Raw genomic sequence first — 6448 nt, 5'->3', positions numbered from 1 at the left:
TTGGGGCGCCGCACCCTGTCACAGAGCAGGGCTGATCAGGGGGTTGGGGCGCCTTCTCCTGTCAGGAACAGAGCAGGGTGGATAGGGAGGTTGTGGCCCTGCCCCCTGTCACACACAGAGCTGCAGGGCGATCAGGGGGTTTGGGCGCTGCCCCCTGTCCCGCTGATCTGGTGCCAAGAGGCCTCGCGGCTCCGCTGATCCCGGTGCTGGGAGGCATATTACCCTTTTACTATATAGGATAGAGGCCTGGGGGCCGGCTGGTTTGCCCTGAAGGGTGTCCTGGATCAGGGTGGGGGTCCCCACTGGGGTGCCTGGCCAGCCTGGATGAGGGGATGATGGCTGTTTGCAGCTGGTCACACCCCCTTCAGGGTGGGGGTCCCCACTGGGGTGCCTGGCCAGTCTGGGTGAGGGGCTGAGGGCTGCTTTCAGGCTGGCGGTTGTTGACTGAAGCTCCCAACCGCTCCTTTTTTTTCTCTTTTTTTATTTTATTCTGGGCCAGCTTTAGCTCTGGCTCTAGCTCTGAGGCTTCGTATCTGGTTTGTTTGCCGTTCTATAATCGAAACAATGTATAACTTCAGCTCTGAGATCCCGGCAGGCTGAAAGCTGGTTTCTGGGGTTTTGTTTAGCTTCTTATTTGCAACATAGTACATAGTTGCTTAGAGTTGCAACTCAGAGGCCGGCAAGTCAGGCGGGGAACGTTGGAGTCTGCAGTCACTGGAGCAAGCAAGCCTCATGTTCGCTTCCAGCTGCATGGCTGCCGGCCGCCATCTTGGCTGACAGTTAATTTGCATAAGGATATGCTGATTAGCCAATGGGAAGGGTAGCGGTCGTACGCTAATTACCATGTTTCTCTTTTATTAGTGTAGATGGGTAAAGTTTACAGAGGAGCAATGCCTTCTAGCTTCGGGAAAGAAAAACTTGATGATGAGATGGATTATATCAACTCATGTTTCTGTCCGCAGATTCTTTTATTCAGTTGTCAGTATTTAAAAATTTCAGTTGGAAGAAGGTTAGAAGAAGGAATGATATATGTTCTTATTTCTCAAATCAATTGTTACTTACTTAAGATAACCAGAAAAGGAACACTATAGTAAAATAGCAACTTAAACATACCAACAACTCATTAATTTATATTAATTTATAAAGAGATTCAAATTAATATACTAATACAAGATTCCTTGGCTGGTTATTTAAACTTTTAAAATAATATATTTCCAAAAACATATTTTACTCAAGTATACATTTATATATAAGCAATTGATATACTACTTTAAAATTATTTTTATTTACTCATTGAATGTCCCAGGGACCACCATTAGTAACACTTAGCAGTTATTGAGAATATGGCTTGCAAATTAATAAAACTATTGCATTCATTAAAATATTTTAAAATTTAGACCTTTAAAAATAATTATTTTCTCATATAGTTAGGATTTTATTCTCTGTTTAATGTATGTGTTAACATATAACATTAAGCAGAACAACTGTTAAACTGCTTAGGTGAAGATAAGCATCTGTCATATATGGTTTCAAAGAACATTCTGGGGAAATGAAAGGATAACATTGGACATTTTCATGAGCAATTTATTACGAAAGCATAGAATATAAAATCCTAGATGATATAGCTAATCATTCTTGTGGCTCAAAACTGTAGAAAAATAAGTCTTTTTAACTTGATAATTAAATTTCCATTGACATATTTTTGAACTAAAGTTTTTTGGTAAGTCAACAAAAGATCAGTTAGCGTAAATACATTTATGGAGCAAAGAAAACAATATGGTACGAATGAGAAATGTATTTTTCCCATAAGTAAGAGTTTATTTGAGCTTTATGGGTTTCCAAATGCCAGCCTTCTTTGAATATTTCAGGATTTAAGTTTGATAATGTTTAGCCAATTGTGATTCTGTGATTTGAAGAGGATAAAAAGGCCTCCTATTGCCTGTAGATTCTTTCAAACATTATTGGGTTAGCCAAATTATAGGCCACTAAAATATATTTTAAATGCCTTGAAATACATTTTAGTTAAAAAGTAGTAGATAGTCCTAGCCGGTTTGGCTCAGTGGCTAGAGCGTCAGCCAGCAGACCAAAGAGTCCGGGGTTTGATTCTGGTCAAGGGCACATACCTCAGTTGCAGGCTCCTCCCTGGTCCTGGCCCTGGTTGGGGCGCATGCAGGAGGCAATGAATTGATGTGTTTCTCTCACAGCGATGTTTCTCTCTGTCTTTCCCTCTCTCTTCCACTCTCTCTAAAATCAATGGAAAAATATCCTTGAGTGAGGATTAAAAAAAAAAAAGTAGCAGATACACTATAGTCACTTATCAAGTTCAATAACTTAAATAATACAAATGACACAGATCTAATCATCAAGTAAATATATTTTCTTAATTGAGGTAATATTTGTTAATAACATTATTTAAGCTTCAGGTGTATAGTATTATAATTCGATATCTGTTTACACTATATAGCATGCTTACCACAGTAGTTTCCATTGTTACCATACATTTGACCTCCTTTACCCATTTTGCCTTCCCCCTTTCCTCCTTCCTCTTTTGTAACCACCAATCTGTTATCTGTAGCTATGAATTTGTTTTTGTTTATTTATTTTTTGCTTTTATACTCCACATATAAGTGAAATCATACTTTGTTTTTCCTTTTCCATCTGACTTATTTCACTTAGCATGATACCCTGAAGGTCCTTCAAAGTTGTCAGAAATGGCACTATTTTATCGTTTCTATGTCTGAGTAGTATTCCAGTGTGTGTGTGTGTGTGTGTGTGTGTGTGTGTGTGTGTGTGTCTGTCTCACATTGTCTTTATCAGCTCATCTGTTTATGGACACTTAGGTTGTTTCCCTATAATGCCACAATGATCAGAGGGGTGTATATATCTTTTTAAATTAGTGATTTATATTTTTTCAATAAATACCCAGAAGACAAATTGCTGGATCATATGGTAGTTAGTTCTATTTTTTAATTTTTTTTTTGAGGAACCTCCTTACTGTTTTCCATGGTGGCTGTACCTATGAATCCCACCAGCAGTGTATGTGGGTTCCCTTTTCTCTACATCCTCTTCAAAGCTTGTTACTTCTTGTCTTTTTGATAATAGCTATTCTAATAAGGATGAGATGGTGGCTGAATGTGGATTTTTAAATCTCTTTTAGTTGTGCCAGTAAATTGGCCTAGATTATGATCTTTAATCCTATTCCAAATATTTACCATGGCCAAATTCCGCCAGCTTGGTCTTAAATTTGATCTGTGCCCTCCCCCCACCCTCCCAGCAAACTGGCTTATACTTTGTGTAAATTGCAAGGACTCTTGCCTAGGGCATGGGCAGACTACAGGGAAATGCAACACCACTTGTTTCCTGTTAGCTTTCTAAAAAAGGTCTGTAATGAACTTTGGCCTCTGTTCCCTCCAGGATGAATCCCTGGTTCTTCTTACTGCACTGGCTGTATGAGTTCAAAACATTAAAAGGAGAAGAACAGTGTAAATATATACCTTTGAGGTTTATTAAGTTATCTTAAGCATAGGAGAAAGAACATAGACTTTGTAATCAGACCAACCTAAATTCCAGTCCCAGGTTTAACAAATATAAGCATTGCCTTATGACCTCAGACAAATTGCTTACCGCTCTGAGTCTAGATTTTCCATCTGCAAAATGTGCAAAAGCATGCCTACTACTTGCATGGATGTTTTGACTTTAAAATGCTGCAAAATGTGAGAAGAGATGGGGTATCGCCTTCTGGATATTGGAAAGAGTTGATGTAATATAGACTGTTTCCAAGAAAGAGTGATCAATACCGGTTGACAATATTTAGCCTGAGGATAAATAAGAACAACTGGCTTATGAGTAAATTTAAGAAAAATCAGACAGGACATAGATCAGGATGAAAGTAAGACCTCAAAGGACTGGTGCTAGTGAGCTAGCCCAAAAGAAGGGTTAAAAGAACCACCTATTAGTTCAGCATCAGGCAGCCTGAAGACCATCATGACTCAATGTGCATCAATGCCAAATCAGCATTGCCCAAGGTCTCCACAGAGTAGAAACTCAGAATATTTCATGGCCAGCATGTATAAAATGGAGGATTATACCAGGAAAAAAAGAGTGATATCCTTTATCTAATGCTGGTAGGCTATAGAGTTTTTTCATATCCATTAAGTCAGTTAATTCTCACCACAACTGTGAGATGAGCATGACAGCTAGTCTTATCTCTCTCTTTTTCCAATATGAGTTTTTATTGCATCTTTAAAATATTGCAAATGTAACAAATCATTCGCCATCTTGGTGTTTCTATAGCTGGACAACTTAGATCTTATTTATCCGCCTACTGAACTGTTCCTTTTTCAGAAACATAGCTACCATCCAAAAATTGCCAGATATCCTTGTTTTTAACTGTTGTGGCTTGCTGAACCAAAACAGCTGAATTTGATACAAGTTCAATGTCGCTTCCTTCAAGAATCAACTCATCTTTCTGGACTTGAGATACTGAACAAGCAATGCCTGACCTCATTCGAACCCTGCAGATGTATTTTTCACTCAAGAAATTTCTTTCTGATTTCACAAGAGAAAAACATTCTCCTGAATAATGACATTGATGGGAATGTGAGCGTACACAGACCTCATCTTGTAACAGAAGCCCAGTGTAATACCCTTGATAGTGTTTTGTACATGACTGCAGATAGTGTAAATGGTAGCCAGTTCCTTTCTATTTCCCCACCATTTGTCCACCTGGAGCCTCTTCTTTTTCTTTCTAAGGAGACTGAGTTCTATGTTGATGTGGTAGAAGTCCCTCTGCAGGGTGCTTCTGGGCTCTTCACCATAACTGTGTGTCCCTTCAGAGTGATATACACATTTTCTGGGATGTCCACAGTCTGATTGCTGATAATGGTCTTCATCCTCACAGTAGATGTGGCAAAGAGCACTATTCTTATCTCTTAAACACACACACACACACACACACACACACACACACACACACCAATAACTTCTTTTTAACATACTTTTAAGTAAATGTATTATATCCTCCTCTCTTGACAAATGTACCTTCATAGTAACCTAGAGGGCCAGGTTCAAATTTAGAACACTTATACAGCCACTAGAGGCCCGGTGCACAAAATTTGTACACTGGGGGGGCGGTCCCTCAGCCCAGCCTGCCCCCTCTCACAGTCTGGGAGCCCTTGGGGATGTCCTACTGCAGTCTGGCCTCCCTCTGTGGGAGGTGACCAGCTGATCAGGGGAAGGTGCCATCCCCATCACTCCGCTGCTACTGCCACTGCCGGCCGCTGCAGCCACCAAGGTGTTTTCATCAACACAGACTCCAATCCCTTCACCACGAAACATGACAACTTTCTTTAGGCATTTTCAATATGTCTCTTTCATAGGATATGACATTTCTTTATTTCTTTTTTTTTTATCCTCACCTGAGGATATTTTTCCATTGATTTTTAGAGAGCATGGAAGAAAGAGCGAAAGACAGAGAGAAACATCAATGTGAGAGGGACACTTTGATTGGTTGCCTCCTGCATGAGCCCTGATCCTGGGCCCGGCCAGGCAGGAGCCTGCAACCTAGGTACATGCCCTTGATCAGAATCGAACCCGGTCCCTGCAGTCCGCAGGCTGAGGCTCTATCCACTGAGCCAAACTGGTTAGGGTAGGATCTGACATTTCTTAGCCCCTCCAGCAGCAGACCTTCGTTTTTTTTTCCTCCAGGAATGAGGTGGAAAAACCCTAGATCACCTTCTTGGATTCTTATTACCCTAGTTACCAAGAACACTGCGAGTGGTGTACCAGGAGCTTAGCCAATGAGCGGTCAGAAAAGGTGTTTCCTCTGCAGCTCATTCACAGAGGCAGGACTGCTGGTGCGCCTGAACTGGTGCGGCGGCTCAAGCAGGCCCCCCTGTCTCTGTCTCCGTCTCTGCTCTGGGCCTCACCTGCGTGTGCAGCCTTCTCCTGACTGATTGTGACTGTTACGGCGTCCCGGCCTAATTTGCATATTGCCTCTTTTTATATATATAGACTAGAGGCACGGTGCATGAAATTCGTGCACTGGGGGGTGTCCCTCAGCCCAGCCTCCACCCTCTCCAATCTGGGACCCCTTGGGGGATGTTCGACTGCTGGTTTAGGCCCGATCCCTAAACCGGCAGTCGGACATCCCTCTCACAATCCGGGACTGCTGGCTCCCAACTGCTCACCTGCCTGCCTGATTGCCCCTAACCGCTTCTGCCTGCCAGCCTGATCAACGCCTAACTGCTCCCCGCTGGCCCGATCGCCCCCAACTGCCCTCCCCTGCTGGTCCAGTCGCCCCCAACTGGCCACCCCTGCTGGCCCAGTTACCCCTAACTGTCCTCCACTGCCAGCCTGGATGCCCCCAACTGCCCTCCCCTGCCAGCCCAGTCACCCCTAACTGCCCTCCCCTGCAGGTCTGGTCACCCCCAACTGCCCTCCCCTACTG

At 42.6% G+C, this 6448-nt stretch overlaps 1 protein-coding gene and 1 pseudogene across 3 annotated transcripts in view; one reads left to right on the top strand and one right to left on the bottom strand.

The window, feature by feature from the left end:
* TENM1 (teneurin transmembrane protein 1) overlaps window positions 1-6448 on the top strand; it is a 913380-nt gene that overhangs the window by 211083 nt on the left and 695849 nt on the right. The window lies entirely within an intron of this gene.
* On the bottom strand, window positions 4284-4924 carry LOC106727219 (annotated as a pseudogene).

The sequence above is a fragment of the Myotis brandtii genome, unplaced genomic scaffold, assembly GCF_000412655.1.
Source record: "Myotis brandtii unplaced genomic scaffold, ASM41265v1 scaffold39, whole genome shotgun sequence".
NCBI classification, from domain to species: domain Eukaryota; kingdom Metazoa; phylum Chordata; class Mammalia; order Chiroptera; family Vespertilionidae; genus Myotis; species Myotis brandtii.
The sequence above is the reverse complement of the archived record's forward strand: the minus strand, read 5'-3'. Positions and strand labels throughout refer to the sequence as shown.